The 22,936-nt window shown below is 35.9% G+C and overlaps 1 protein-coding gene and 1 long non-coding RNA gene across 2 annotated transcripts in view; both read right to left on the reverse strand.

The window, feature by feature from the left end:
* Positions 1–14,521: 14,521 nt before the first annotated feature.
* The window catches only part of LOC308058971 (uncharacterized protein), a 39,450-nt gene continuing 31,035 nt past the window's right edge, over positions 14,522–22,936 (reverse strand). The window contains exon 2 of the mRNA XM_080375639.1: positions 14,522–14,531. The gene's annotated coding sequence lies outside the window, so the exon portion shown is untranslated. The remainder of the gene's footprint in view (positions 14,532–22,936) is intronic.
* The window catches only part of LOC308058982, a 44,243-nt gene continuing 37,232 nt past the window's right edge, over positions 15,926–22,936 (reverse strand). The window contains exon 2 of the long non-coding RNA XR_013926078.1: positions 15,926–17,890. This is a non-coding gene — a long non-coding RNA (uncharacterized lncRNA). The remainder of the gene's footprint in view (positions 17,891–22,936) is intronic.

Genomic DNA, 22,936 nt, shown 5'->3' on the forward strand with positions numbered 1-22,936 from the left:
CTCTTGTGTCTGTTCTACAAACTCTCTGCAGTAAGACAAGTTCCTGAAGCTCGTCTGGTGGCTCTTCATTCATAAGGAGACTGAAATAGTCTCATTCTTCTACAGCAAATTGTGAAGGAATGCATCTGTCATTCTGGGTACCAGGGGACTGCTAGTTCTAGTATTTGATCAAAATAGCCTGTATCATCACTGCCAAGGGCTTGTCCACTATTCCAAAGGAAAACTTCACACACACCTGAATTCATAACATCATCTGAGTAAGCAACTTCATTCTGAAAGTATCATTCAGTTTCTTCTATTACCTTCCAAAGTGACCAACTTTGCAAAAACAGCAGCCAGTCCTCTCAGCACCCTTGGATGCAGCCTGTTGGGTCCCAGAACAGATTTATATCATATGTATTTATCATATTTACTTTACTATTACATTGTGATGATGTTCAACTAGCAACAGAGTTTATGAGCTGTTCTGTCCAAATTCTGTTCTGTGATTCTTTGATGTGCTGATCAAGTCATACTCAAGCACAAGGCCCAAGAAGCTAAGGTGAAATTGGGCCTTATTGAAAGCCTATATGTTTTCAGACTGTCTCACATTTTTATCTCATACTTTTACTGATTTGGATCACATCATAATATTTAGAAGATCTAAGCAATGTGACATCAATGATTTTTTTGCTTTCAGATGGAAAGCTCTTCCTGGCCACTTTCCAGGAGAAAACTGAAATTTCTTGACACTGAAGAGATGGGCTTTCTTCATGCTCTTCATGCTAAAGTGAAATTCTTTTAACTATGTAACACTGAGAGCTGTTAGATTTTTTTTTATCTGCTCAGATAGACCTTTCTGAAGGACCCTCCACACTATGAAGTGAAAGGTTGGAACCCTTCAATCCCCCTCTCCTCCAATTCTGTCAGCCTACTTTTTTTTTAATATATATACATAAATATATATATATATATATAAACATTTTAGTTTATTCATGGGACGATAAGGAAGAGTAAGATCTCTTGATCTCTGTGCCATGGCATCAATTATCTTGTATAATTTTGCATAGCATTACAAGCTGTTGGAAATTTTCTCCTTTTACAGGTTTTCAAAAAAATTGAGACTTCTGTTCATAGAACATGCTGTTTTCCTTTGTGGCTATAGCACTTGGGATAAAGGTCTTATCAGCACAGTTCATTTGGAAATGAATGAAACTGAGAGCTCTTTCACCAAGATACATGGCTGACTTCTGCTTACAGTATGATAAATAGTGCAAATCTGACAGTGAAACTCTAGTAAAGCCCACTATCAGTTTGCTAATGCTGTGGAACTGTCTTATGCAGCTACCAATTTGCAGACCAGATTAATGGCATTTGATACAAAACTATCACTGATATATATATATATATATATATATATATATAATTTTATTATTTACCTAAAACTTTTTCTGTTCCTGTAGACCTCCCTCTGGTTATACTTGCATGGACACTTGATTCCAGGACTTCTGACTTAACAAAATTTTACAGTTTATTCTGGTAATTTTTTACAGCTACTGTCAGGGTCTTGAGGGCCTGGGCAGGATCTGCAGTGTTTTTCTTCCTCACCTAGGTGTTTAGCTGCTTGTGCTCCAGACCAGATTGGATATTATGCATCTATGTAACCTTGGATCAGGCTGATGAAGGAAGATCCTTGTGGAAAACCAGCTTTAAGAGGCTTTGTCAGGCCTTCCCTGCTCCACATGGGAACTACATTTAATCTCACATCCTTGGCCTTGGTCCTTGTGTGACCTGTACTGTAGGTATACAGGTATTCCTGATCTGCTGCCCTGATTTCTGGGTTGATCTTAGACATTGCTATGGGCTTGTCTGATGAATCTGACTTTTGGCTGAACCCGGTAACCGTCCTTGGACCTGCTCTGTTCTTTTTGCTTGGGTATTGTGGGACTGTGCATCTTGCTGGTGAGGATACTGTCTTTGCCTGCCCTGCTTTGGCCCCACCTCCTGACTCATAGTCTTTGTGGTGCAGCCCACTCTTGCTGCTACTTGACAACTGCTGCCATAAACCAGTATTTTAAAAGGACAGTTCTGTCCATCTTTCACATGTGATTTGTTGAGGCATTATGAAATTAATGTCTTCCCCTGAAAAAGCACTCACTGAAATGCAGGCCATGTTCTTGATAGTTCTTTTAGTGTTATCATCTGGTAAGTATGACTGCCAAAATCAAGACCTGCTTACTTCTAAGTTCTAATGAAGAGCTGCTCAAGGAACTAATTTTTACAATGTTTTGGACACCTGCTCTTGCTCTCTACTACTTGGCAGCAAAATACTGTCCTCCAAACTTCGTATATTTGTTTTGTATGCAGTGGACTGACTCATAGCTCAATTTGGCCATCCACATCCGATCAGAAATTCTACTACCAACACTTGTGCTATACCTGCAAAGGCTGAAGAAAATGACATCATGAAAATTTTATGTGAATATACATCTCCAAATTGGAGAAAATATTGAACCCTGCTTGTCTGTCCAAGAGAAGAATTCAAGCCTTCCTGGTTTCATATGAAATGTCAACATTCTTTATCATGTTCAACTTGCCTTCCCAATGGCATCCTGTAGAATTAAAAAATGGTCCCAGTTATCAATGGCTAAATATCATTATGTTTGAAAGAGCATAGTCTGGCAGTTATGCTTTGCTCTTCTCCCTTGTGTTTCCTCTCTAGCAGGATTTGTGCTCTGTCAGCGGACACAGATAGAAAGGTTTGGAATTATTTGTATTACAGCTATTGGTTCTGTTTTATATTTTAAAAGACTACTTCTCAGGTCAACTTTTTATTTTTTATTTTTAGTTGCTCAATCTTCATTCAATAAAGTAATATGTGTTAAACTATTCAGTAAGCAGGATCTATAGTAATGAAAAAATATCCCAAGAAATCTCTGTTATGTCCTCCTAAAAGCAGTCAGAAAACCTAAGACTGTTTTGAAAGCAGACAATTCCTTCAATCAGTTCCTTCAATAAGATTTTGAAAATTAGTTTGGGTGACTTGTGTTTCACAATCCTTGTTGTTTAGTTTTTTATTTTTCTGTTAAAGTCATGGTCCTAAGCTACTTAAGAAGCTGCAACTCTTGCTCATTCTGAAACACTATACAATCAATATTAATTTAATCGACCAATGAAATCTGAGAGAACTGTTTGAGATCTGCATTACAGATCACTGTTGAGGTACAATATTACCATATTTATTCTAACAACACAGTATTTACAGTTCCCAAATCTAGTGTGACAATTTTTAGAAATTTTACTATTCTGTGAAGATTTCTATAAACTGAGGGAAAATTCATATGTTACTGTTATTTTTAAAGCAGGCAGAGTTCTATCAAGCACAAAGGTGTTGTAAGGGAAGTAAAACCAGGTAAATGTCTAGGCTTGAAGAAATTGTTAAAAGCTCTTCCTGGGACACTCCCACCTCTACTGTGAGATCAAATCTGCCAGCAACAGGTACAGCGCTGCCCTCACAGAGGCTCCTGTCTGGCAGGGCAGGCTACCAGCTGGAGACATATTGTGGGAAACCCCTGGTAGGCAAGCGCAGTATTTTAGAATATCCTTCCAGCTGGCAGCCTGCCTAAGATGGTATTTCTATGCACTCTTCAAAACACTTTAAGAAGTTTATTAAGATTGCAGGCAGCAACCATGGCAACTACTAGGAACTCTGTTTCTCAAGTGCACCAGAAAAGCAAATAAACATGTATAATGGGAAGATACAGGTCAATCCAGTACTCTATTGTAATTTCAATATATATTGAATAAGGTGGCAACTGGAGTCTGAGCACTACAGCCTAATCCAGATGGGAAGGCTACTGGAACAAAGCCTAACACTAATATTTTTGTACTTGTTTGCGTGTAACAGGTGATGTGTTCCCTGGTGCTGAAACATACTATTATGTTCCCATTCATACATACAAACTGCAGGAGGCTCAGTTAACACGTAATGATGAACCACACCGTAAAGGATTAATGGAGTACTACCAGCATATTAATAATTTTTTATTTACTAAAAACTAACTAAGAGCTCAGATAAACTGGGTCTGTTGATGGGTCTTATCAGCACCCTGCTCTGCGTGCTGTAGTCAGGCCCTGTACAGCTGCACCCACTTGGTGAGAGTAGTGTCTGTGCTGTGGTCACCTTCGGCTCATGGCTCATCTTTGTGGAACAGCCCTGCTCTTGCTGCTCCCTAACACACCCAAACCCCATGCTAATAGTTCTGTAGGAAAAACTAAGTACATAGCAAAAGCAACCCCAAAAAGTGACCAAAAGACTTGAAGTAAAAACAAGAAAATGAAGGTATGGCCAAGCCAAAACAAATAAACAAGCAAACAAACAAAAGCAAAACAGAGATAGAGAGTGGTAAGGATGTACAAGTTCACTTTTTAAAATTGTTATTTTCAGTGACATTTATAGAAAAAAAAATCTTTAGCAAAATTTGAATCAAACCAAAATCTATCAAAAAGCAAACAAAAGAAATGGAAAGAAGAAACAGTCCAGTTTAAGCATGTAGACATAGGACAAAAAAGTTTCTCACATAAATCACAACTTTTAAATTAGTATAGTCTGCCATTTTTCTACCAGTGATTTTAACCATCACAAATTTAATTAACAATATATTGAGAAACACCTGAGTACTCTGTAACCTGGCCAACGTTGTTTAATTACAAACTTTTTCTAGATAAGCTAGAAAAAAAGGGAATGAGTTAATCTGAGGTAATGTGACTATGGTCCCATTCCTAAAGGTGATCCACTTCATGAAGAATTAAGTTCTATTTTTTATAATTTGCATAATATTTGTAGAACACCATAGTACACTGGGAAATAAGTAGTCCTCAGACAAGCAGAGAAGAATTTTTTCTAAGATTTTACCCTTCCTCTCACCACATTTAGAAAATTTCATTCTCATTCACTTTATTGATGATGTAGATTAGAGGGAAGATATGGCAAGGAAGTATAATTTTAACTACAGTCAGATGTAATTAGAACAAGAAATTCTAGGACTATCCATATCCTAGTATAGACTTAGATTAAGCACAAAATGTTAGCATTTTCTCTGATTCATTCACTGGCTTATATATCCTTGGAAACAAGGGTACAGTTCTCTACATCATAGCCACACCTTGAGCATTGGGGCAAGACCAAATCCAAATATTTTATCCTGGTTGGAAAGTTCAAAGATGAATACTTACATTTTGCTCTCAAAAAGCCATTTCTGCTTGTGCAGATTTCTTGTGGACTGTTTATGTTCTGTAGACTGTCAGAGTAGGAAAAAACTTATGTATAAGGAAGCTTAGGCTCCAAGTGTTGTATACTAGAAACAACAAATGATTTAAATCTATTTTAAATGTCTTGCTGCCAAGAAAAATGTTCCATCTTCCCCTTTAAGTAATCTCAATGCAAGAAAAAACTCTTCTAGAACACTCAGAAAATAAATGGCTGCCCTGTGATAGATGGCTCAGAATTGAAAAAGTAATAGCTTTTAAGACTTCTTAAGTACAAAGTCTGTTACCTGTTTCCTGCAAATAATAATAATTAAAAAAAAAAGGGGGGGGAAAATCAAATCCAAAATGTTTCAATAACACCAAAGCAATAGCTTTGTATTTCGAGTGTGGTTGGGAATATGTTTGTGTTTTAGTTAATAAGTTGTTTGTAATATAGAGTTAGCATTAACAAAAGCAAGTGAACCGAAAGCAGGTGAAATTAAATCTATTAAAAAAATGAACAAAACCAGTTAAGCAATAAAAGAGCAGCTGAGTTTAACAATTATAAAGTTTAACAGTAGCAAACAAATAACAGAGGGCAACAGTTTCTAGCCTTTTCCTTGGATTGTTTGCTAAAGCTTACAAACAACAGTCTGTTCTTAGGTATGTCTGTGGAACTCATTGGCTTCTGTCCCTGTGACTCCCACATGAGTTTTAGTTCCATCAGCATTTCTTACAATGATCTTGCAGTCTTGTTGCATCTGAAAGAAATAACACTTGGGGCCACATTACTCATTACTTTGGCTTGTGTATTCATTTATAACATTGCAAAATGGGTTAAAGATGTTACCTTTCTCATTTGCTGGGCAATGATGAAGTGAGTCTTTTACAGTTATTAGAATCAGGGGAAAGGAGGCAAAGGGAGAAAACTCACGTAAGGTGTTGTACAGATAAACATTCCAGAAAAATATTTTTCCATTTTTATTTTTCTAGTATATTTTAATAAGCCATTAAGAAAATAACTTTACATCTACTTATATGTTTATCAATATTAATCAAGTTTTACAGAAGTTTTGCTACCCTTAATGTGATAACACTGAACCAGCGTTTGTAGTTGTGTGATAAAGCCACTCTGAGCTTCTAAACTAAAGTAAGAATATCCATCCATGCAGTAGGAACATGTTCAGGGAGAGCTAATTATTAGAAAACCTATCCCTTTTAGTCTTGCATAAAAGTTTTATTTGATATTAGGATTTCTAAAATAAAGTTATACTTTGTTATGCAGAAAAAAGACAGATGATGACTAACTAATATTAAAGCAAAAAAAATAAAGGAATTGAAATTACCAACCCTGGGTTTTAAGTAACACAATAAAAGAAGTGGTATAAAAAGATATTCAGGAATCTTGAAGAGTGGGAATTATTTTAGCCTTGCTAAATTCCTCATCTGTGGACAAATACACTGTTTCTTGTACAGGTGGAAAAAATGAGGCATGCAGTAGCTGAGTTACTCATGCAAGTTGTACAAGGAAGTATGATTAAGCACGAAAAGGAACTAGATTTTCTATGATGTAGGCAATAAACAACCTTCCTGCTTGCTGAAAATGAGGAAAGCTTCATTCAGCAGTTTGTTGCTTCTTTAGACTTTTCATTTCCATAAGTTTTTCCTACGTATCTGATTAGGGCCTCAATAAAAGCAGTTCTTCTGTGAAAGGAGCTTAAAAACAGGATGAGAATTATATGGAATATATTCCTCTTATCAGATTCTTAAATTAATACCTTGGACCTTATGTAAGTCAGCACTCTATTCAGTCCCGGCAGAAGCTTGTTATGCATGCTGCAGTGCTGTTGAAACAACTGAGACTTAGCACTTTAGATTTCCTCTCAGGAACTTATGAGGCTTGGGGACATCCCAAGCTAAACACTCAGCCGACATTGATGTTAATTACCAGTCTATATGTCTACGATTACAGCCAAACAGATACTCAATACTAGGGGCTGTAATGTGCCAGGTGGGCATTATTAAAACCATTGCTTTGCTCAGAAATGTCATCCTGAGTAAAATCTTTTAAAACTGGCAACAGTTATCTCTTTCTTTACCACTCTTTTGTTTTTATGTGAAATAAATTACAACAGTATCAGATTATCCGCTCTGCAAATTGTGTATGGCCTGTAGCAGAATATCAGATCATTATATATGTCTAGAAAAAGTGCTTTAAAGTATCATTATAGCAGCTTGAAGATTATGATTATTGACAACATCTTCCACCATCCTTATGGTAATATTTTACACAATTTTAATATATTGAGGATTAGATGTAGTCACTGGGTCAAAGAGCAGAGAGACCTCCAGGTAGTTCTTCAGTACAAGAAATATTTCTGGTCCTTGGCAGGATTTTACACAGCAAGCCATTGGAACAGCAGGGTTCCCTTTGCAGCTCCTGTGATCGTGCTGACTTGTTATTAGCCAGCATTTGCTAATAATGGACTCCTATACAGGCTTTGGGGTGAGATACAATCTTCTTGAACTACCCTCATGCCTTAAGGAGCAAGTCATTGCTGAGGCACATCAGCCATGTACCTCTGATCATATGCTTGTTAATCATGAAGCTTTCTGTCCAGCTGGGTGCATTTTGTGATCCTTTGTGTTTCTCCCATTTTCCCCACATTTACAGAGCAATTAATGTAAAATGTTAGACTACATGAGAAACAATTATCATATCAGCAGAGGAGATAATTAACAAGTTTAGCTGAAGTAAAGACTATAAATACTGAAGGAAAAAGCTTTGTACAAAGGGCAGCAGGGCAAGGTGTTAAAAAGCTGAAGTAAGAAAAACAAATGGTCCATTAATCTAGAGAAAGAAAGTTTACCCGTCTCAAGTATAAGGAAATGTAACTAAAATAATTCCTTACTTTTTGCTCTGTAGTCTGTGGAACAATAAACTGGCAAAATTAAGTGAACCATTTAAAGCTGTGCTAGCAAAATGTCATTGAAAATGGTGTAAGAAACATGTATAGCTGTCTACAGGACAAGAAAAACTGAAAGAAATATATTGATGTGTGTGCTCTACTAGTGCAGAGACCAGACAGGATGACATTGACTCCATACATTGTTAATACAACTGCATGAAGAACAGAGGTTCTGTCAGGAGAGCTGACACCAAGCCATGAGCAGAGGGCAAAACAAAAAATTGTTCTCACCCATGCATAGCCTTGGGACCAGTTCAGCACTGTGAATTCCCCTGTGGGAATTCCCAAATTGAGGTCCCTAGAGGCATAATTCTAAAGTCAAACCTGCTTTCAGAGAATAATTTCCTCCTCCTCCTCTTAAACTACATCCTTACCCATATCAGAAAACTAAAAAATGTCATGTCTATATATCAGTTAAACCTAGTCTTCTGAGTTAAGAATTAATGTTTGATACTTTTAGAAATAAGATATCCCAAGCTTTCTGAAAGATATAATTATCTAGAAAAAGACTAACATTTAACTTTAAAACATGACTTTTAAAAATACCATAAACACATATTAAGTACATTTATACTCCTAGTAGTCATGGCATATGGAGATGGAGTAACATATATTTTGAAGTGTTTTAATGATTCTGCATAATATTTTTTAAATGTTTCCTTACTTCTAGATTGTGATATGAAGTTGCATCAACATGAGTTTGGTGAGCCATACATACAGAGGATAGAGCTGCTAATGAAGAATGGTGCTTCACAGTAAGTAAATGACAGCTTTTCTCAGAATTTTTTCATTTATGAAGACGTAAGTTCTTGAGCACATATTAATGTCTGGCTACATGCAATTACACGAATGATTCCTTCTAGTCTTATAATAGATTGCTGATGTTATAAACCTGTGAAATGTACATAGTTACATGAAATTGAAGCTGATCCTTTCTACTGCCTCCACCCCACCCCCAGCTTTGGAATCATTTTTTCATCTCTGTAATTGTTAGAAGAAAAAAAAAAAAATGATGCAAAGGAATATGTTTCCTAATGAAACTGACAATAGCCCAAACTTCAGACTCTCTCTCCTCCTCTTCAAAAGCGTTAAACTCTTGAACATTTTTTCCTAATCTTTTTGTACTGTGATCTGTGATGAGAACAGTATTTGGACAAGGTCATGGAAACAATACAGTGCAATGTGGTCCATTCTAACTAACTGCCATTACATTTATATTACTTATATGAAAATCCCATACTTTTTGGTTGTTTACTCTCTTATTTTTTCATTATAAGAATAATCAAATATTCATTTGTTTCCCTTTGAAACCATGGACAGGATGTAGAAAGCTATGGTATTGACATTTAGACACCATTAAGGATTTTTTGAGCCTAAATTTTATTTAGCTAGTATGCTAAAGGCAATCATCAGAGCTGAGTGTTTCCATCTTAGTCTCATGAAGACCTTTCTTCACACTTATATGCAGAAAAATGCATTTTATTTAGTCCTATAAACTAATTGAGACTTGTGGAAAGGAAAGGGAATTTTTAAAAGAATTTATATGTTCAGTAAATTCAATTACTCATGTAAAACTTTTTAATATTTGAAGCATTCTGAAATCACAAATTATCACTGTAGTCATACTGCTATTATTTGTGTGGATTTTTAATTCTGTATTTAGGGTAAAACTTTCCTCTTGCCCCTTCCCTTCTTATTCTCCCTCCACTTCACTCCCCTTTTTTGATGGAGTAAGAAAGACCTATGATAGATTAGAAATAAAACAGCCTGTAGCATCAATACAATCATAAGCATGAAATACTATAGCTTCCTAAAATCTGAACGGTTTCATAAAATGGATGGATAAATATTTTTAGACCAATCTTTAAAACTTAACCTGACCAATTCACATGTATGATTCTGTATTCAGTTTCCTAAGTTTAACATTAAAGTAACTACCTATGTTGATTCTGAATAGCTTAACAAATCAGAATTTGGCCATCTGAGTTTGTATTTTCTTTATATACATTAGCAGAAGATGGCTGGACCTACAATTATATCTGCTATTTACTATTATGCTTTCTTTGATTTGATGACCTTCAGAGAATACTACAAGATTTGATTATCATTAATGAGTAAGGAAAAGATAGGAATAATTTAAGGATTGGAAATGATAGGAATAAACAGGCTGTAGCTTGCTTTACTGGTTCAGAGTCCATTCTGTGTTCCTTTGTGCTTGGAGGGACTTTTGTACATATTTGTAATTAATTGTTCAGTATCTTATGTACTGGATAATCATTTCTATAAGAAGATACACAGAATAAAATAAATACCAGGTTAGTAGTTGGTCCCCAGCTAAGATAGTTGGGAAAGTCACCTAAATGGAACATTTACCCTACTGTATATTTTTCTGAATGTCAAGCAACAACAGCTTATAGTTTTTTAGATATGTTACACTGAATGTTTAAATATGTTTTTTTGCGATAATTAACTATTTTGGGTCCTTATCAATGATAACACTTTGTCAGCTAATTTTTTAAAGGTACTTAATTGGTGTTAGGATAAAACCAGCAATGCTTAAGCTGACCTTTATTTTAACCAAAAAAGTGTTTCCATGAGCTTTATACTGCGCAGTTATGTATGTTACAGCATGAGTTATTATGATGCATTTAATGCAATAATAATGCAAATAATGCAAATAGATGTAATCAAGTTCTAAATGCAATTAGAACTTGACATAGTTCAGAATTGTTTGGGGATAACACATGTATGTTCTTTTAAAACTTTTTCCAGGATAAAATAACAATTTAAAAATGAACAAAAATTTAAAGAATACTTGTATAATTTCACTTTTTATTAAAGAAAAAGTATTATAATGTTTAAATAAAGGTATTCTTATAATTTTGGATTAGAAATCCAAAATTTGATTTACTGATGTTTAAAAATCCAGCAAGAACAAAGTGAAATTGAGTCACCTCCTTTGGCAGTGGTGCAGACAAAAATTTTATCACAGCTTTCTTAATTCTTGATTTTACTGTTCAGTTTATAGCCAGAACTTTTTGAATGAGCTACTCTCTCTCCCTTTTAGAAGGTCTTTATAGTTGAAAGTAATTTGCCTGCTTAGATTTTTTTTTCCCCATAAAACCAGCAAATGGTAATGTAAGTAGATGCCTCCCACCAGAAACAGAAAACAGAAAAAAGGACATTCAGCTCCAAAAAATACTTTTTTTCCTGTAACTTGAAGTTTTCTTGGACAGCAGCAAACTTCTTTAATATACGTTATAAAATGACAATGTATTTATATATGTAATAATAATAATATAATCGGTAAATGCTTACCACTAAACTGTTTCCATTAATTCTTTATAGACTTCTACTTTTATGACTGCATTATGAAATGTATTTAAATTGTAAGAGCACTGTGATATGCAGATGTCATGCAACTACATATCTTTTACTTTTCAGACAGCATATCCTTTACTATCAGAATGACCTGATACATGGATAGAATAAGAAGGTGACTCAAACGGAGGAAAATACTAAAAGTAATGAAGAATAAAAAAAGGATTAATTTTAAGAAAGTTGTCAATACCACCTTGCTATTGATCTAGGACATCTAATCACAGATCATTAAGTTACTGAAACACCTCCGGGTCACCCTTGTCATTCATTATCAACCTACAATTTCCTTTTGTACCGAGGAATTTAAAAGGGACATATGAAAGACTAATAGAGCAAGGCAACAGATAACTGGCCTAATCCAAGCAGAAACTGTGAAGGTCTGAGAAGCTAGGGTGTTTTTTAGGTGTATGAGATATTAACAGGTGACTGGCAGCAAGTGGGGCCTTTTCTCACTTTAAAGTTTGGAGATTCATACAGGATCAGCATGCTTAGACTTTCCCTTTTCCAGATACATTCGTGAGTTTGGGTGGATTTGATGCTGGGTATGAATCATACTGTACTTAAGAAACATGGGAGAGCTTAGTTGACATAAATCTTTAATGAAGCAGCAGTTAAATTGGACAACAGGAGAAAGTGCTGAGGTTTCCAAAGGATTGTAGATACAGTCCTCTTCTTGGAGTCTATTTGCAACTTCCAGAAAAGTGCTGCAACACAGAAATTCTATTGAACATAAGAAGTGGAATTTTTCTATTTTGGTATACAGATGGTGATAACACAAGCTCTCCAGAATGTTACTACATGCTATTTAAGATGATCTGTGTTCTCTGAGAAAATATGGATTTCACCCAACTATACTAGCATATAATCAGATAAATCCTGGTATCACACAAAAATGTTCCAGAAAAATGTCTAGGACGTATTAAATAGGCCAAAAAGTGTAAGAATACTCAGATCATTTCTGTCTGCTCTGGAAAGTGGTTTTCTGTTTATCATCTGACTAATTTTACTAAGCTGTACACTTGCAGCAAAAGTCTAATTTGCAAAGATACATTTTGTTTTCTTCTTCTTGTCAAAGACATTACAGTAACCTGAGTATTTCATTTTCAGTAAAGAATATTAATTTTCTAAGATGATACAGTTGACATTTTATATTTTTCTGGAGTTTTAGACTCTTTTGCTCTAGGAACTGACTGAGCCAGTGTTGTTTCTGCTGAAACACTGAGACAGTGAAGGGCAAAATGCAAAGATAAACTTTTTAAGTCCCTTATCCAAAAGGACATGTAGACCTTTTGGATAAGCACCAAAAGGAGAGCCATACATTTCCCAGGTTTCTGGGTTGTTTGATGACCCATATACAGTATTACAAGATAGCACAGATTTTCCCTTAAAGACCACCTTCTTGTAGGAAATGGTGTGAGTCAGGACTCACCTATAGCCTCCTCTACCTCAGAAACTGTTAATTTTATGAGTAAAACTTTCAATTATAAAACACTAAAATGATGAAGGGTAAGTCTATTTGGTGTGAGAATAGAACCATAGAATCATTTAGGTTGGAAAAGACCTTTGAGATCATCAAGTCCAACCAATAACCCAGGACTGCCCAGTCCATCACTAAACCATGACCCTAAGCACCGCATCTGCATGGTTTTTAAACAGGGATAGTGATTCCACCACTTCCCTCAGCAGCCTGTTCCAGTGCTTGAATGACCTTTCTGTGAAGAATTTTTTCCTAATACCAAGTCTAAGCCTGCCCTGGTGTAACTTGAGGCCATTTCCCATTGCCTTGTCGTTTGTTATCTGGGAGAAGAGATTTACCCCCATCTGCCTACAAGGGGTATGTGATAGTTTTACGTTTCAATGAAGAAGTTAGTTCACAGGCATTTTAAGGCTCTTACAGGCTGGTTAACTGCTACAAAGAAAACACAAGGAAGTCCTGTAGAAATAATTTTTTGTTACTATCAATATTCTTGCAGGGATGACAATTACCGTGTCCATCAACATATGCTTTAAGGTCTAGAGAACACAGTGAGTTGGAGTGGGATAAAAATACTAAACAAAGGCTCCTCATCTCTCTCAGCTTTCACTTGAGTGAGCATCAATTTCAATGTAGAAGGTAATAAAATAATTTAAACTTTAAACATAAACCATAATAAAACACAGGCAAAAGGTTATACTGGAAACAAACAGCATTTAATGAGACAATTTCAAAGTACTAGCAGTCTCTATTAAACTAACAATGCCAGGGCAGGTTCAGTACATTCAGAGCTTGTACGAATGTGGAAGTAGCTATGCTGAACTGGAACACGGGATATGCTTTCTGGATTTCTGTCAGCTGGACCTAGAAATGAAGTAACCTAAATCTTAATTAAATATGTGAAACCTCTGAAGCTTATTTGGTAGGATGAGGTAAGATTCCATTCTTTCACAGTCAAGTCATTAGGTTTCATCATTAGACACAACACTTAGAATAGGATACGGGTGTAAGACTCCACAACCTGAAGTAGTATTGGAGAAAGAAGCAAAGGCAGAATGTGTTAGGAACCAAAAGAGGAATTTAAAAATAAACTAAGAGCTGATGCAAGTTATGAAATTGCTTCTTTCAGTGCTATGTCAATGAATGGCAATGTGGACATGGATGCCCAGCTCACACCTCCCTATAAAATTTCTTACTATGAAATATTAAATGTGACTGTTTAAGGACCAATATAGGAAATCTGGAATAAACTTTGAAGTGAAATCACTTAAGCCATTCTTTCCCCAGCTGGAGGAACAGAAACAGAAAGAGATTTGTTTCTGATGAGTGACTGATCATACGAGTTGCACAATTGTCAACTGAAGAGACTGAAAAAGTTGCATCATGGATCATTGATAGTTACTTTTTGCAAAAAAATTATGTGATTCCTAGGATAGCAAAGACTTAATAAAGAAAGAGCTTCTCTTTTTTTCTTGTTGTATCTGAAACCAGTTTTTGTAGAATTCCACTAATAAAAATAATGAACAATTTGCTTTTCTGAAGTTTTTCCCAGTATAACATCTACTTATTGTTATATAACTGACTGGAGTTACAATAAAGCTACCTAAAGTTCCCAAAGTCTTTTACTACACATATTTCCTTTAATGCTGCATATGCAGTAATTTTTTGCTGGTCTTGCAATATGACCCAACTTGACTATTAGTATTCATACAATATGAAAGTGTATGATCCTTTTCTCTCAGAAATGTAATTTCATTAGCAGTTGAGAGAAATTTCAGGTATAATATTATTCCCAAAAGGACGCTTTCTGACAGTTTATTTTTAGGTACTATGTATCCAATTGATTTATAGGATTCCATCATGTTTAAAAGAACCTTCTTTGCCAAGGACTCCTGACTGATGTATTTTTAATTCACCAGTTCTTGCTTGAAAAACTCTTGTAATGGCTTGTAAAAAATTTTGAGGTTTTTAATTATTTATTTTACATTACTTGAAGTAGTTTAATACTTCAGCCCGTTTTGTAGATCAGGAACTAAATATTCTTATTAAAATATTAACATTGGCTCATTTCAAAGCATTCATCACTGTATGAATGATATGAACACTATCAGTCCAATAAATATTCTTAATATTTTATTTTTCTTTTCAAAAATGTTGGACTATTGGAACAAAGCTGATAAAACCTGAAGTGAGAAGAATCAAAGCAGAGAGTGCGAGTTTTGAATGTTGTTTGCTTCCATGTGTATATTTCTTTATACTATTCTTAAAAATGATATGATTTGAATCTCTTACCATGAAAATCAAAGCCTTTATATGAACAAATTATTATGATGATAAAACTATTGTAGGGGCTTGACCTTGGCTGGATGCCAGGTGCCCATCTGTTGCGACGGAGGGAAGACACAGTCGCTCAATATGAGTGATCAGCAGACTTCGTTTATTGTCCCTTACAGTCACCTTTTATGCCTTGTAATAATTAGCTCATACATATTACAAAAGTTAAGCTCATTATTGGTTAGTTGCCTAAATAGCAAGCCCGCCCCTAGTTTCTCTTCTGTAGTTACCTGTTCCCACCTGCAACATTCTTTTCCCACCAAAATCTTCCTGTTCTTGTGTAACAAGAACAGCCAAAGACAGTGTATTTTTGCTTTACTTCAGATAAGCTGAGAGCGATGTGCATTTTTGTCCAGCCAGCTGGACTATGTCTATGAGACCTTTTTCAGCTAGCCAGTTATCCACAATTCCCCCGTTTTTATTTTGGGCGACATAGGCCTGGTTGACCATTTTCAATAACAGCGTTTTAAAACAGGAAAATACACAGCCAACTTATAAAATCTCAGTTCAGAAGGATAATTCCAGAAATATTTGAAAAATAAAGTTAGCTTGAAGCTTTAATTTAGATGCTCTTTCTGTTCCAGTGATATAAAAAGTTTAAAAAATTCAAAGGTAATTTTAAAGTTCTGAACATGGACTAATGCAAGCTCAAAACCCAAAAAGAAACCAAACTGATGTTTGACTAGGAATATTTGCAAATATTTTAGTGGAAAATCCCTGATCATTAACAATTTTCTGTCCAAATAACAACTGCCCTTATGCAACCAACCAGTCCATACATTTTCTGAAGAATACCTCATTGATATCAAAGAATTAACAAAGGGGGGAAATTAGTTCTAAGCTATATACATTCATAAGTGGATTTTTCAACAGTTACATACAGATTTACACACTAAGCCATAATGGCTTGTAGGTGATACACACAAGAAGAGTACGTTGCTTATCTGTCTGAATGTCTATGCTAAATTTGACAACTATGCCACAAGCCAAGCCTACATGGATGCTGTATGTTATGCACATTCCTTAACAAACAGAAGTATAATAGACAAATTCCCAAGATGTAATCCCCAACCTAATTATATTATTTTGTAGCCAATTAAGGAAAATAACACAAATGTGCATATCTACATGTGCACACACCTTTTAGTTCAGAACCAATTTGTGATAAAAGGCCTTAGTCTTATGGCATCATCGAATCTTAACGAGTTCAGTAATTAAAAATGCAGTCTTACTGTAAGTGCAATTTATGCTGACATTCCCTCAAATGCTACACATGAGTACTTCTCACTCAACTGCCTCAAGTTAAAATAGTAATATTTGTTAATATGTATTAAAAAATCATTAATTCTCTACAACAGCAGTTGACTTCCATAACACTATGTAAGCAAAAGAGGCTTAAGATGGGTTTTCTGAATACTAACAATTTATGATAGACTGTCTAAACTCAGGTCTTGAAAGATTTCACTCTGCCAGACATAGAAACACTGTTGCACTCCAGTTGTGATATCCCTTTTCCCAAGTTGTCACATGCACATCTCGCTCAAGCAACATTATTGTTAAAGTTTCTCTCTGCTACATAAAAGCATATTGCACTTGTAGATATAAAAGACAGCACCCTTACTTAGATTATCTTATTACCTCATAACTCTTAGTATACCTTGTATCTCTGATTTCATCACTTCAAAAATTCACCAGAAGCAGATAAAACCACAGCATCAGACTAAACTACACCTTAACTGCTGATTCAAATAAAGGCATTGTCTTCAGATATGCCTAATGCTTACAAATAATTTTGGCTGGTTTTGATCAAAAAACTATTATTACAATAATGATCAAAAATAATAATCCCGTTTGCAAAATGCCTTTAAGCCAGCCTCCTAGTCCCAACCAATTTCCACATTCAGAATACAGCATAAATACAGAATACAGAATAAATTATCTCCATCAAGGCAAAAAGGCTTCTCTTTAAGCACAGAGATGTTTGCTAGTTCAAGGCAGAAACCCATTTCTTGTAGGGGATATCTGAAGCACTTTTTTTTTTTTTTTTTTTTTTTTTTGGTGGGTTTGTAATCAATTCCGTATTTTTCCTTGAGAAGCTTAAGCTGTTCCTCTTGTTTCAGGAGTGTTTCCAACTCTGATTTGTCGAATAGGTCTCTATTTCCCAAACATATCATACATTTCCTCCGCTGTGATTTTATACGGCAGGTTCCGAATATAAAGGATCCGATTGACCTCTGGGGGCAGCCAGATGGTAGCTCGCTTGGCCGCTTGCATCGCCATGGCGCCGATCGGAGGGGGGGGGTGTGGGGGGGTGCCGCCTTGGAGAGAAACCGCGGCCGGGAAGGGGCCTGCCGGGCCGCGCCGCCGCTCGCCGCTGCCGCGGGGGTCCCGGATCCTATCCCATACGCTAATAACCCGAGTAATTCCTTTTTACAATCTATGTCCTGAACGCTCCGCTTTTCTAAAAAGCATATGAGCAAATCATACGTCGATTGTCTCTCCATAACTTCGTCAGCGCTGTTGCAGCCTTTGCGAGACTTCGGCGACGCTTGGCCGGCGGGACCCTACCCTCTGTAGGTGCTTCCGGGCGCGGGGACTGTGCCCTGCCGCCTCCTGCGCTGCTTTCAGGACCGGTACCCGAATCTCCGTCGAACCGTGGCTCGCAGGTTCAGCCCTCTCTAGGGTCCCTGTTCGGGCGCCATTTGTTGCGACAGAGGGAAGACACAGTCGCTCAATATGAGTGATCAGCAGACTTCGTTTATTGTCCCTTACAGTCACCTTTTATGCCTTGTAATAATTAGCTCATACATATTACAAAAGTTAAGCTCATTATTGGTTAGTTGCCTAAATACCAAGCCCGCCCCTAGTTTCTCTTCTGTAGTTACCTGTTCCCACCTGCAACATTCTTTTCCCACCAAAATCTTCCTGTTATTGTGTAACAAGAACAGCCAAAGACAGTGTATTTTGCTTTACTTCAGATAAGCTGAGAGCGATGTGCATTTTTGTCCAGCCAGCTGGACTATGTCTATGAGACCTTTTTCAGCTAGCCAGTTATCCACACCCATCAAGCTACTATACCACTCCCTTCCTCAGCTAGACAGGAGGAAAAAATGAGATGGAGAAAAACTCATGGGTCAACATAAAAGCAGTTTAATAAAGCACAGGCAAAAGTCGCACGAGCAGAAGCAAAGGAGAACAAAAGATGTTATTCTCTACTTCCCATCAGCAGGCCATGTCCAGCCACTTCCTGGAAAGCAGGGCTTCACTACACGTAGTGGTTGCTCTGAAAGACAAATGTCATAAATAACGAATGTCCCCCTTCCTCCTCCTTTCTTTTATCTTTTATTGCTGAGCAGATGTCATATGGTATCTGTGGTGAAAATCTGTTAAATTGATTACTGCTTATGAAAAAGCCTTTGTCTTTAGTTAGGGATTGCTTAACTTGGACAGTAAGCTTAGGGAGCAGGTGGTGTTTCTCTTGAACCCCCCAAACAAGCTAGATCAGAGCAGGAACATCCAGACAGTAAACATTGTGTGCAGCTATGGCATGACAGTAGCTCTACCACACTCGGGTGTCTGGCCAACATCCCTGGCATGTGTGAACCTTACAAATCATAAGCTAATGCACTTCGGCACTTAGCCTAAGTTTCCATACACTAGGTGTGTAAACTGTTTCTGTTTTTCACTGAGTATGAAGGCGGGCAAGCTCCAGGACTGGGCCAGAAACCTCACCTATGGGTGGATGCACTCTGTAGAAATTTTCCCAGTTACCAAGAGACTCCTGGTGCCGGCTGCAACGGGGCTTCCCAGCCAAAGTGTGGGCCCGGATGATGTTAAGGTGGTGATTGGTGATGTATCCTTTTCTTAGTCTCTGTGATGCTTTGCAGTAATGATCCAATGCTTCGCTCCTATTGGTTTTTTATCATATTGTGCATAATAACTAGTACTGTTTATTGCATGCTATTTTTCCTTTATAGTGTAATATAATAAACTGCATTTATTCTTATATTTGATTTTGAATTCATTTTTGCTTGGTATCCAGTCAATCAGCAAACCAGTATAGAATATCCCTTTGGGCAGTTTGGGTCAGCTGTCCTGGCTATGTCCCCTCCCAAGATCTTGCCCATCCCTAGCTTACTGGTGAGGGCTGGGTGGAAGGCTGGGGAGACAGCCTTGGTGCTGAGTGAGTGCTGCTCAGCAGTAGCCAAAACTGGTGTGTGATCATCACCTTCCCAGCTACCAACACAAGCACAGCACTGAGGGCTGCTGTGGGGTTCAGCCAGATCCAATACAACTTTAAAGAACAATTAGCCATCTGAAAAAGTTAGACTGATAAAATAGGTAAAATGAAATGTCAAATGTTGTTTACAATGAAACCTGAAGTTAATAGAACAAAAATTTTCAGCAGAAGTACATCAGCTAAGACATAGAAATTGATGGAACTAAATCAGTTTAATAATCAGGTTGTCCTTATATAACTGTGAAGGGAGTTAAATGCATACGTTCCAATAAGAAATTTGTTAATCTTTTTGTGTTACTTTTTGAGCACATCTTTTAAAAAACAGCTTGTCTCCTATGTTTCCTTCTAACCAAAGTAATCTTCAAGGCAATTGTTTCTATCATTGATGTAAATACTTGGTTAGGCCAAAACCAAGTACTTTCTGAAAGTCTTGTCTAACATTAACATAGTAAGTTACCATACAAATGTGTATATTGTAGGATAAAAGCAATTTTATGTTACAATTGCAATTGAATGGTTTTATTTGCTCTCATGTTGCTACCCCTTAAGTACTCAAAACACAATTAAAAGTAGTTAAATATTTATGATTCTTTCTAATCTATTGTGTTTTAAAAATACATCTACTAAACATGAAAATGAAATTTGTTAAAAGGCAAATTTCTCATTAAATTTAAAAACTTTTTTCCTTCTTAAAAGCATATTTAAATCTTAAATTTATTAAACATTTTCTTGAAATTGTCTATGGAATAGAGAGAACAAATAAAGGCTAATCAAGCTGTCATATATATTAAATGTTTGACAGTGGTTGCTGAGTGCCTAAATTTTAATTAACTGCACATTTTGAAAGCTTTGTTATGTATTTTTTCTCACTCAAGAGCTATTCTTCTCTGATAGTGTAGGTTGTAATATTTAATTGAGAAATACAGAATTCAAGCTGTGTGTAGGTGATACATGAATTTTTCACCCCTACTGACAACTGCATTGGCTTCTGTGTATTCTTTAAACTGATTCAATCAAACTCATGCTGTTTATGCTTTTAATTGATTGAATTAAAACATAATTTAAAACACTTAATCATTCCATTAGGCAGGATTGTGTTTGCCCATTCTATGCTCAATCCAGCACAAAATAAGGACAGATTTCTTATCCAAAGGGATGAGAAGCTTGGTTTCTCAGTCTTTTGATCTCTCAGTCTCACTGGTTTGGTAGCCTCACATAAGCATCTTGAAAAGGCGCTCTTCTTTCTTGCAGAGGAGACTGAAGATGTGCTCTAGAAGAAGTGTATCTGTCAAAGACTATGAAGACTATTTTGTTTTGGAATACTGAGTGTAAGCATCAACCTATGAATTCAGAATGAACTGGCTAATAGGACTTACTGCTTCATACAACATGAAGTTCCATTCCTTTAGTTTTCCCTGTGGAAGCCTTCAGAAGAGTGCTGTCAGCCTGGAAGGCATAATATTTTCACAATGTCATAATTAAATTTTTTCTTTACTCAACAGAGTAAGAATTACATACCGTCACATTCTTATATCAAGAATTCTTTGAACATGCTATTGAGTCCTAAAAGTCTACAAACCATGGTAGCAACTATAAACTTTTTGAAAAAGGTAACAACATGAAATGTCTAAACCACCGTTTCAAAGCTGTTGAGTTTTCTGACAAATTTCATTTACCTTCACAATTCTTGGCTAGAATTCATAGTAAAGTAGGATTTTTCAACCTATATTTACTGATTAGGTTTACTATTAGTAATATATTTACAAACAATGGAGAAAAAATAGATTGTTCTCCCTCTTCTTTCTTTGTATTTTCAGTCTTACTATTTGCTTTCTTCCAACTTACCTGCCTTTATCTGTGGCTTCTTCAGAAAACTGAGTTTTTGCCATAGTGTATTTAAAAAAAACCAAACTGATTATGATTTTATAATGTTGTTTTTTGCATCTTTCTACATAATATAGCATCCATAAAGCTTTTCATTTCTCTAAGGTGGTTTCATAAACATATTTTAAAATACTGACTACATAGATGTTGATAAAAATCTTTTGTAAGTCGCAGTGATATGTAACAAAAATCACTTTATAGAAGGCAATTTGAATGTGCCACAAGCATGGTTCACCAGTATCCTTTACTTTAATCCCTCATCAATGCTGCTTATATTCAACTTTATCAGCAGCTTAAAATATTATCCATACACAAAAAACTATTTATTATAATTTTTTTTGTTTTACTCCAAATATGGATACTATTGGTCTGAATGAAATTTTTATTGGCTTAGGAGAACCAATATTCTTCTCTGAGATGTAAGGAACTTTTAATATCTCTTTGCTCTAAAGAGCCACTGTCTCATGAGTTTTATGTTTGATACCTGTCAATGATAACAAGTGTGCATATTTACAATGTTATTATATTTATTTCTAATTTCACTCCTGAAATCACAACCTGAACTGTCAGGCTCAAGCTGTGTTCTTCTCGTTGTATCTGTCATCGCTGCTAATAAGGATTTGCATGCCAAATTAGGCCCTTGGTTACAGATGAAATTCCATTACTTTCAAATTATGTCCTCAGTGATAACTCCATAATTTCATAACCTTCATTTTGGCGGTACATCTGTTATGAAATAGATTTTAAGCCTGATCCAAAGGTTTTTGAAAACAATAAGTGTATTTATACTGACCTCAACTAGCTTTAAAAAAGACCTTTATTTAACAGTCCTGTTAATAAAGTGCAAGGATTAACACCCCTCTCATTCTCTATTAGCTATGTACTTATGTATTAGCTATGTATTAACTCTCTAGCTAATAACAACAATCAAAAGTGTTATTAATTCTCTTTTAAGAGGGCAAATTTAAAATAATTATCTGAATTCTTACTAGTTTTCTTTCTGAAAGTACTAGTGTCTTACAAATTTACCCTTAAAGTAATGTAGTAGAGAGGTACACAGAAAGGTCACTATTTTGCAAAAAAGCACTGTTTTTGAGTAATCATAATGTGTAGTAAAATTGTACTTCAAGTTTCAATAAGACATTTCTTCAGTGTAGGAATGGATTTCTAACACTAAAAAGAGAGTAAAATTTCATTATTTTTGAAAGAAAAAAGGGAGGAAATTATCCATCTGATAAACATATGATGTACATGATTGAAAACAACTGTAAAATACATATTTGTTATGGGGCACTAAAGTGAATCTCTCATGCTTTAACCCCAGGCGGCATCCAAGTACCACACAGCTGCTCGTTCACTCCCCCCCGCCACAGTGGGGTGGGGAGGAGAAACAGGGAAAAGGTAAAACTCATGGGCTGAGATAAGAAA

Source organism: Falco punctatus (genome assembly GCF_963210335.1).
Source record: "Falco punctatus genome assembly, chromosome: 1".
NCBI lineage: Eukaryota > Metazoa > Chordata > Aves > Falconiformes > Falconidae > Falco > Falco punctatus.